The sequence below is a fragment of the Phoca vitulina genome, unplaced genomic scaffold (genome assembly GCF_004348235.1).
Source record: "Phoca vitulina isolate PV1807 unplaced genomic scaffold, GSC_HSeal_1.0 scaffold62, whole genome shotgun sequence".
NCBI lineage: Eukaryota > Metazoa > Chordata > Mammalia > Carnivora > Phocidae > Phoca > Phoca vitulina.
This window is the reverse complement of record NW_022589765.1, coordinates 5183857-5194479: the sequence shown is the minus strand read 5'-3', so window position 1 is coordinate 5194479 and position 10623 is coordinate 5183857.

Below are 10623 nucleotides of genomic sequence, written 5' to 3'. Positions count from 1 at the left end.
AACTAAGATTATAGGTTTAAACAGCCCTTGCCTCTCTCCAACTAGGGACAGCCTAAGCAATGCCCAGAAGCTAAATTTGGTCTCAGTCATTATGAAAATTGAAAGTAATGCTTTACAATTAAGAGTTTAAAAACAGCCTTTAATTTAGCTTTCATAAAACACTGATGGGGTGGGAGGGTGTGATGGCTAAGGGCTCAAGGGGGGGCCTGTATTAAAGATGAGTAGAGGCTTTTAAAGCTTTGTTACTAGTTTGAATGTGGTTCAAGGGTCTTGGCAATCTCAGGGCATTGAGATTGGTTGGTTGTTTCTCGTCCTGTGAAATGGAGTATTCAACATCTTTGTAGCCAGAATCCTGAGAATTACTGCCTAGAAAGGCAAAATGGATGCTAGCATTCTAGATAGGTAAGGTGGATTTTAAATAAATGGACCTTAGAAATAAAGAAGTAAAAGAGACTGAATTTAAGAGATAGGGATATTTTGGAAGGACTGAGGAAATTGAAAATAAAGATAGAAACCTGTGTTTTAGCCTGAAATGTAAAAAGAAACAAATAGTTAACATAGAGTGCAGATGGGACCAAATTGGAAAAGAAAAGCACAACACAACAAAACAAAATATTGGACGATGTCCTATAACTCCCCACTCAGAGGAAGAATCTTAGCTGCACAAGAAATAGTAGAAATCCTGGACTTCCTAATCTCTCCCTCATTTGGAAGAGCCAGGGCTAAAACGGAACTTAGCAAGACTTGATGATGTAGAGACCACCCTTCTGAGGAGGTGCTTGTCTGAGTCTGGTCAGCAGTGGAGAAGTTTCACAAAAGAGGAAGCAGGGTCAAAGTTGCTTAGAGAGCGTTATGTGTGTGTGTTTGGGATGGAGGGAGAAAGAAGAAAGTTAAAGCATCTAAAATCCTGCCGCCCTAAGATAACCACTTTAGGATGATCACCCTTTTGTATGCTTCATTATGTGTATATACATATATTAGTTTCCATAGATGGCATCAGAGTCTAAATGCTTGCTTTATTGTTAAGGGTATCTTTTGAGGGACTTTTGTCTCCCCTCCTCTTCCTTCTCATTACACTTCCCCATGATACCCAGAGTTAAGAGCCTGGTAGATATCATTCTGTACATTTCTCTACATTTACTTTATCTGATTCAAATACACACAGGTTTTGTTTGGTCAATATTTTATAAAATTGGTTATAATAGTATACATTTTTCTTATTTATTTATTTATCAATCTAGTGGATTTGAGGAGATTTCCACATTTCTCTTTATGGCAGTATGATAGCTTAGAATATGAATGTATCAGACTTTATTCAGTCACTTCCATATTAATGGGCATGAATGTATTTCCAGTTTTTTTGCCATCACCATTTGTTTTGCAGTTACAATTCTTGTATTGGTTTAAGCCATAAGAAATAACTGGTTTTGTAGACCAAAACAGCCAACCATCAACAAAAAGATTATACTAGCTTATAATAAATAAATCGGCAATAGTGTTCAGGTTTGAGAATGTGGAAAATAAAATCACTTTTGGGTTCAAACTTAAGCTCTCTTAGAATGTAGAGCAAAAGAGCAAGGAGAGATACAAAGAATGAGAAAATCAATAATAAATATAATGGACCAGTGAATGGAGAACCACTATATGGCTAATCTATGTATCTCAGGAGGCAAGAGTAAACGTATTAGAAGTAATAATAGAAGAAAACATTTCTGAAATAGAGAAATAGCTGAATCTGTAGATCAAAATGGATCACTAGGTACCTGTCAAACTAAGAAGATGGGACTGACATCTACATAATCCTGGTGGGGGCGCCTGGGTGGCACAGTCAGTTAAATGTTGGACTCTTGGTTTCAGCTCAGGTCGTGATCTCAGAGTCCTGGGATCCAGTCCCGTGTCCCTCTCTGTGCTCAGTGGGGAGTCTGCTTGTCCCTCACCCTCTGCTCCTCCCTTCCTCTCTCTCTCTTTCAAAAATAAAGAAATCTTAAAAAAAAAAAAATCCCAGTGAATGTCCTAAATTAAGAATAGAAAAAAAAAAATTAAGCCCCCAGTCAAAAAAGAGAAACAAGAAAAAACCAAAAATAAACAGGTCACCTCAAAATTTTTTTTAAAAGATTTTATTTATTTATTTGAGATAAAGAGAGAGTGAGAGAGAGAGAGCACAAGCCAGGGTGCAGAGGGAAAGGGAGAAGCAGGCTCTCCGCTGAGCAGGGAGCCCAAGTTGGGGCTCGATGTCAGTACCCTGGGATCATGACCGGAGCCAAAGGCAGACGCTTAATGACTGAGCCACCCAGGCGCCTCAGGTCACCTCAAAATTTTAAAAAATATAAGATTTGGGCATTTTGGTATTATAATAAATGCAATAAGACAATAGAGCAACATTTACATATTTGATAGAAAAATACTTTGACCAAGGAGTTCTCTACCCAGACAATGCAATAAAATATACTTTCATAAATACAATAGCTCAGAAAATATACACCGTGTGGAATCCGTAGAAAAGGAGGGGGGCAACTCAAAATAGATAAGCACGGCATCTGGAAAATAATGAAAAAATAAAGGTGTTAAGACTAGGACTTCAGTATAAATAGTTTGATGCATACATTTAATTCATTTAAACAGAATTATTTAAATGATGTTATAGATGAGGTTTTAAAAACAGATATTAATAATCCTTGAAAGAGTAGATAATATTGTTTCAAACATTGTCAATATAAAATTGCGTCTATAATATTATACTCTGCCCCCATTACCTGGGAGATCGAGATGGGGTAGGAAAGTGCAGGAGGAATTAGTTTCAAGGAGATACATAGATTGATATTTTTGCTGGGGAGAGGGGCAGAGGGCGAGAGAGAACCCTAAGCTGGCTCCTCGCCCAGTACAGAGCTCGACATGGGGCTCCATCTCACCACCCTGAGATCATGACCTGAGCCAAAATCAAGAGTCTGACACTTAATCGACAGATCCACCCAGGTGCCCTATAGATTCATGTATTTTAAATTTAAGGGTAACCACATGCAGAATTAAAAGCAGAAAGTATACTTCCCAAATTACTAAAGTAGAAAAAAAATCAAAGGTAATCCATATTAAAAAAAGGAAATAAGAAGAAAGCATAATTCAAATAGAAAACGTAAGTAAGACCAAGCAATGCCAATAAATCTGTGAGTTAAACATTTCTATTATAAGACAACGATTCCCAGAGTGAATTAGGAAAAAAATACATTTGTAGTTCTGTGGTTTACAAAAGACACGTGTAAAAGTAATGCTTAAAGGTGAAAGGTAAGATGACCTGTATCAGCAAATGAAAGCACAAAGAAAGCATGATATCAATTGACAAAGTAAAATCGAAAGTAAATTCCTTCATAAGATAAAGCCATTCATGTATTATTAATTTAGCCTTGCTCTAATAGTGTAGTTACTAGCTCCATGTGGCTGTTTGAATTGAAATTTAATCTAATGAAAATAAAGTTTAATTTAAAAATTCTATTCCTCAGTAATAATAGCCACATTTCCAGTGCTCAGTAGCCACATCTGTTCAAGTGAGCAGATGACTCTCAGTATATTGGACATCACTGGCCTAGAACATGTCCATCGTCTCTGTTCAGTTTGACAGTCCTGGTAAGGAATTTAAAAAAAAAAAAAAAAGGAAGTATAATAAAAGTGTAATATTTATAAATCCTTATGCATGAAATAAGATTCATTTCAAAATGATAATTGAATACTGCCAGATGCAAGGAGAAACTGACAGTATGCCAATGGGAAAGGGGGCGTTTAACATCCTGTAAAAATACACAATATATGAAGCAATATAGAGGACCTGATTATTTTACTTAATAAAGATAATCAATTCATATAAAATTCTTTATTTGAAAGAACTATATCTTATTTTGTAGTATCCATGGAACATTAAAGAAATGTAATTGTATTGGCTATAATGTAAACCGCAGTTCTAAAAAGCATACATAGTACAGCATTCAGTAATATTTGCAATTAATAACAGACATAGCAAATGGAAACCTTACTTATTTTCACATAGGAAATGTAAAACTTTAATAATTCTTGGTTTGAAGAGGAAAGCAAGAGCCACAGTTCACAATACTTGAAAAAATAACAATCATAAGAATATATTGTGCCTTAATCTAAGAGGTATAGCTGAGCTTTAATCAGAGGAAAATTCATAGCTTTACAAAGTTTGTTTCAGTAGATGTTCGGCTTCCAAAGTTACAACAATGTAAATATGAGGAAAAAATGAGGAAACAATAAGACTAGGAGCAGATATTAATGAACTAGAAAATAGGGAACCGGGGCACCTGGGTGGCTCAGTCGTTAAGCGCCTGCCTTCGGCTCAGGTCATGATCCCAGGGTCCTGGGATTGAGTCCCACATCGGGCTCCCTGCTTGGCAGGAAACCTGCTTCTCCCTCTCCCACTCCCCCTGCTTGTGTTCCTGCTCTTGTTATCTCTCTCTGTCAAATAAATAAATAAAATCTTTTTTTTTTTTTAAAAAAGGGAACCAGTGAATTCTACTAATTCCTAAATGCTTTTTTTTAAAAAAAAAAAAAAAAAAGTTGGGTGTGGGGGACAAAATCCTAGCCTAATAAAAGTAAGAAAGGAGGAAAATTCATAAAATTAAAAATGAGAAGGGGAATATAACCATAAATATTGAGGAGATTTTTCAGAGTTATACAGAAGTCACGTATAACTCCATGCTTTTTTTTTTTAAGATTTTTTATTTATTTATTTGACAGAGAGAGACAGTGAGAGAGGGAACACAGCAGGGGGAGTGGGAGAGGGAGAAGCAGGCCTCCCGCTGAGCAGAGAGCCCGATGCGGGGCTCGATCCCAGTACCCTGGGATCATGACCCGAGCCAAAGGCAGATGCTTAACGACTGAGCCACCCAGGCGCCCCTAACTCCATGCTTTTAAGTTGAAGATTTCACTGACATAAATAACTTTCTGAAAACAGAAATTACTAAAATTTTTCAAGAAATAGAGAGCTTTACAGAAGAGATAAGAGATAGTACCCATGGGTATAACTTTAAAGATGGAGTGTGTCCTGACTTTTCATTTTTATCTTAAACATTAATTTTTAAATACTAATTTCATATTTATTTTTATTGTGTGTAAAATCATAATATAAAATTTGTCTTAATGATTTTGAAATGTGTAATTCAGTACTGTTACGTTCATTTACATTGTTATACAACAGTTGCCGGAACTTTTTCATCTCTCAAAACTGAAACTCTATACCCATGAGACAGGAGCACTCCCCTTTCTGTATCTCCCCCATGTCCTCCTAAATCTTCCATTTTGCTTTCTGTTTCTATGAATTAGACTACTTCAGATACTTCATTTAAGTGCAATCATACAGTATTTGTCTTTTAGTATTGGGCTTATTTCACTTTGTATAATAGTCTCCAGGTTTATCCATGTAGTATCATGTGGTAGGATTTCTTTCCTTTTTCAGGGTGAATAATATTCCATTGTATGTAGTACATAGGAGATTTTCTTTATCTGTTCACCCATGAATGGATACTTGGGTGGCTTTTAAAATTTTTTTAACATATCTTATTTACAAAAATAATATTTTATAAGGTACACAGTTCTACAATTTGCTTTTTGATATATGTAGGAGAATAACTTAATTAGGACAGTATATATTTTCAATAATTAATGATTTACAGAATATATATGTATCACTGTCAATGTAGACATTTTAGGACACTGGAAATCAAGAAAAGCATGTTTCAATCAAGTAGATGGGCCTGGGGACCCAGTATTCTTGATAAGGATTTTCCCAGATCGTGATGTGGATAGACTTCGTATAGGTACTAATTAGAATCATGATGGAAAGTGGATTCTTTTCGTCCATTGCTTAATAAAGACCTACTTCATTAGGGAGCATTGTGAAGTGGAAAGAAAAGTGAGCTGAATTCAAACCACATCTCAGCCACTTGGTTTATTATAGTGGGAAGATCTCTTACTTCCCAAAGCCTTAATTTTTTCACATTAAAAAAAAGTGGGGCAGAAACTACCCAGTTCACTTTTTCAACTTTGTGAGGTGGAGTCTGTGACCGTATGTTAAAAAATATATTTGATAGGGACACCTGGGTGGCTCAGTAGGTTAAGCGTTGGCCTCTTGGTTTCAGTTCAGGTCATGATCTCAGGGTGGTGGGATCCAGCCCCACCTCGGGTTTCGCACACAGCTCGGAGTCTGCTGGAGATTCTCTCTCTCCCTCTCCCTCTGCCCCTCCTTCCCCCCACCACGAATAAATAAATAAATAAATAAAATCTTTAAAAAATATATATATTTGATAAATATTAAATTTCTCTTAGACTGTAAGTTACCCCATAGATTTTTTTGTTCCCAAAGAGAATTTTGTGCCTTTTTCTCAACCAAATATTCATTGAGCTATAATTTACAAGGAGTGAACTCTACATATTTAACTTGTACAGTGTGATGAGTTTTGACCTGTTCATGTACCTGTGAAATCTGGATATGGAATGTTTCTATAACTCCACAAAGTTTCCTTGTGCCTCTTTGCAGTTCGTGTGTTCCTTTACCCCTGCCTCCCGGTAACCGTTGGTTTACTTTTTATCATTGCATGTTAGTTTGCCTTTTTAGCATTTTAAATAAATCTTATGGTATGTTCTCGGTTCCCTTTGAAACAACCTAGGAAACCCGGTCTACTTTAGCTATCGTCTGTTCCCAGACCCAGACCCCCAGAGCAGTAAGTGAATCAAGTAAGAATTGTCCTATCCCTTAACTCCCCCACTTTTTTGCCCTGAATCTTCCAAAATAAGGGAGTTGGGGAGCATGATCAGGGAGAGAAAAGACTAGCAAAAGGAATTTTTATATTACAACTGCCTACCCTGAACTAGAAGGTAAGATTTGATTTCAGTGAAGTTAGGATTTTTCATTAACACAGGAAAAGGAGCATGGAGTTTGCTCAAAAAATAAAAAAACCTATGATCCAGCAATTTCCCTTCTTGCTGTTTATTTGAAGGAAAGGAAATTACTATTGTGAAGAGCTATCTGCACCCCTGTGTTCATTCCATAGTTATTTACAATAGCTACGACATGGAAACAACCTAAATGTCCATCAGTGGATGAATGGATAATGAGAATGTGGTGCATTTACACAATAGAATATTATTCAGCCATGAAAGGAAGGAAATCCTGCCATTTGTGACAACATGGATGGACCTTGAAGGCTTTATGCTATTGCTGACAAAGACAAATATTGTATGATCTCACTGATATGTGGAATCTAAAAAGAACAAACTCATAGAAATAGCAAATTGGTGGTTGTCAGAGGCAGGGGTTAGGGGTTAGGAATTGGGTGAAGGTGGTCAAAAGGTAGAATCTTCCAGTAATACAATAAATAAGTCCTGGGAATGTCATGTACCTCATGGTGACTATGGTTAATAATACTGTGCTAAGAGAGTAGAACTTAAAAATTCTCCCCATAAGAAGAAAAAATTTTTAACTGTATGAACTGATGGTTGTTAACTATGGCAGTTATTTTGCACTCTTTACATATATGAAATCATGTTGCACACTTGAAATTGTTATATGCAGTGTTATATGTCAATTATATCTCAGTAAAACTGCAAAAAGTAAATAAAACTATTTTTTTTCCTTTTTAGTTATATATAAATTATGTAACTGTAATAGAATTGTTGAAAAGTCTTAGTGGTTAAGTGTGCTCCTTTTAAAAAATGGTGGACGCTACATATTTTGGTAGAGCCAGATGTAACACTAGTGATGCTAATAGGTAAATTTTTAAGTTATTAGCTTGGGATCTATTTCTGTTCTGATTGTAACCAAAAATTGGTGACGATTCAGTCTCATTTGTTCTTTTTGTTGTTGTGGAGATATAATTGCCACGTTTCCAGACATAGTGTGGATCCCCAACCAGGTACCAGGTGTACATTATATATCTTTATGTTTCCTTTAAACATGCTGAAAGCCTAGTTTGTTATGATTCATTGCCTTGGGATTATAGAATAACATTCCTCATCAGTGACTCTGAACATTCGCATAGTTCACTTCTCAGAGTTTGACCGAGGGTCATTGCCATCGCTACAGAGATAAGGAAGAACTGAATAAAATTGACCTCCTGCATTAACTCCTCATATAGCTTTATGGTGTGTGTGTGTGTGTGTGTAGAGATAGGGAGAAATATTATTCTTGCCAGTGATTTTTTTTTTAAAGATTTTATTTATTTATTTGTCAGAGAGAGAGAGAGAGAGAGAGAGAACACAAGCAGGGAGAGCAGCAGGCAGCTGGAGAAACAGGCTTCCCACAGAGCTGGGAGTCCGATGGGGGACTGGATCCCAGGACCCTGGGATCATGACCTGAGCCGAAGGCAGTTGCTTAAGGACTGAGCCACCCAGGTGCCCCTAAACCCTGCCTTTTATCTCCCGGCCTGTCTTTATTTTTTCTTAGTTATATACTTTTACATATAATTTTATATAGTTTTTAGTTACGCATTTTTATTTATAAGATTTATATTCTACTCTGCAACCATAATTTCCGAGGTTATTTTAAGGATTAGATGGATTCTGTGCTTAGTGCTAATTCTCTCGCCAGAGATTCTCCATCCATCTTTTGAGTAGACTGACGTTTGTCCTCTAGCAGTGTTTTCAAGATGTGCTCATTGGAGTGTTATCCCCTAAGTTTTTCTATGATCCAAAACATTTGTTGCTTTTCTTCAGGAAAGACTAGGTAGCAGGATATGGCTTACATTTTTCTTTTTCTGAAGATATTCGGACAGATACTGCTTCACTTTTTTCTAGTATTGAATGTTACACTGGAGACCTTTGCGGCCAGCCTATTTCTCTTAATGATGACTTTATCTTTTTTTCTAGATGCCCAAGGATTCTTTATTATTGAAATCTCATCATTTTATGAAATTATGTTTTAGGGTTAATTGTTTTGTATCAGTTTTTCTAGGATTGTGGTATGGTTTTTTTTTTTAAAGCTATACATTTGGCTTTTTTTTTCTATTTCTGGGAATATTTAAATATTTTCTCATTCATGTTTTGGTGTATTCTTTGTCTCTATTTTTGTATTGGATCTCCTTCATCTACTTCTTTTATATCTATTGTATCATTTTGAATGTTGTTATACTCTTTGTTCATTTCCATTTTTTAAATACCTTTTAAAAATCCTTTATACCATATATTTCTTACTGGGTTTTCATCAGTATTGGTTCTTGTATTATTTAGAATAGTGTTTTATTCTTCAGTTTTTTTTATTTATCAACTAAGCAGTTTTATTCTTACCTACATTAACTCATATATTAGAACCATTCTATAAAATAATCTAGTTCATCAATTTCTTTTTGAAGGAATATTTCTTCCTAACCTCCTCGTTTTTAAAGTTTTAGTCTAGATATCATTTCCTCCAGGAAACTCTGATCTTCACCCCACCTCCTTTCCCCCATGCAGCTCTTGAAGCCTTCAGCGCTTCCCTGATTATACCACTTAACATACAGTTTTGAACATTCTTGTTGGTTTTCTCTGGTAAAAAGTCTACACTTTTGGGCAGTCAGGGACTGTGTTTAGTGTTCTTGTTCAGTGATGCATCGCCTGCATCTGGCCTCTACGAATCCTGCCATTTATGTCTTAAATTGTCTGGAAGGGCTTCAAGATGAAGCTCACCAGAAAGAACACAATCTTGTGAGTTGCCAGTTACGAGCATGCACTGAATCTTCAGGATAGTGCAAAAGACAGTTTTGTTCTTTTTCCGGTTGTTCAACTGAACGGTTCTAAGTGAAATGAATGCTCCAGGAGTCCATTCTTTCCCTAATGACCCTCCAGCTTCCATTTTTTTTTACTCTTGCTCTTCCCCAGGGTTCTGGCTCTCCCTGTCTAGCAATCAACACCTTGGACTTTGATTTGAGACTTTTTTTTTTTTTTTTTTAAAGAGGACTGAGAATGCACTGTTGATTACTGCAAGTCTTCTTTGGGAACAGGCTTTAATCTTCAGTTACTTTTGAAGGGTGCTTCTATAGGACAGCGATTTTTCTTATTAATATTGCTTGCTTGTTATTTTGCTAAAATTACCAATCATCACTAAAGACATCAATAAGAATGAAGGTAGTGGGAGGTGGGAGGGGGGATGGAATTCTGCTCTGCCAGTCCTAGAAGGTGCTCAGTAAATATTTCTGGAGTGAAAGAATGAAGAGTATAACTAAGGTGTGCTGCTTGATTTTTTCTTTTCTTTTCTGGGCGTGTATATACGTGTGCACACACCTTTCAAGTATTCCTCTACACGTACATGATAGATTTGAAATAACCTAGAAGTTTCATACCTTAAAACTTGAAATGTAGAGAAGGGCATTTTAAGTGGGGCGTATTACCATCCAGTTACCACCTCACATGGTATGAACTGACTCTGAAAATGCACCAAGGTCTACAACTGCAAGGCATTTGAATGATGACCCAGAATGGGATTCAGATCTTTTCATACATGTGGGAGTGGGATGCCATTGAATTCCTTTGGATGGCTTATTACCTGGGAGACTTTCTTATTTTGTAGAGCTCCTTGATCTAGAGAAAGAAAACGTGTAGAGGGTGAGGGTCCTGGAGTTCGGAATGGGGGTGCTTTACCAAGGG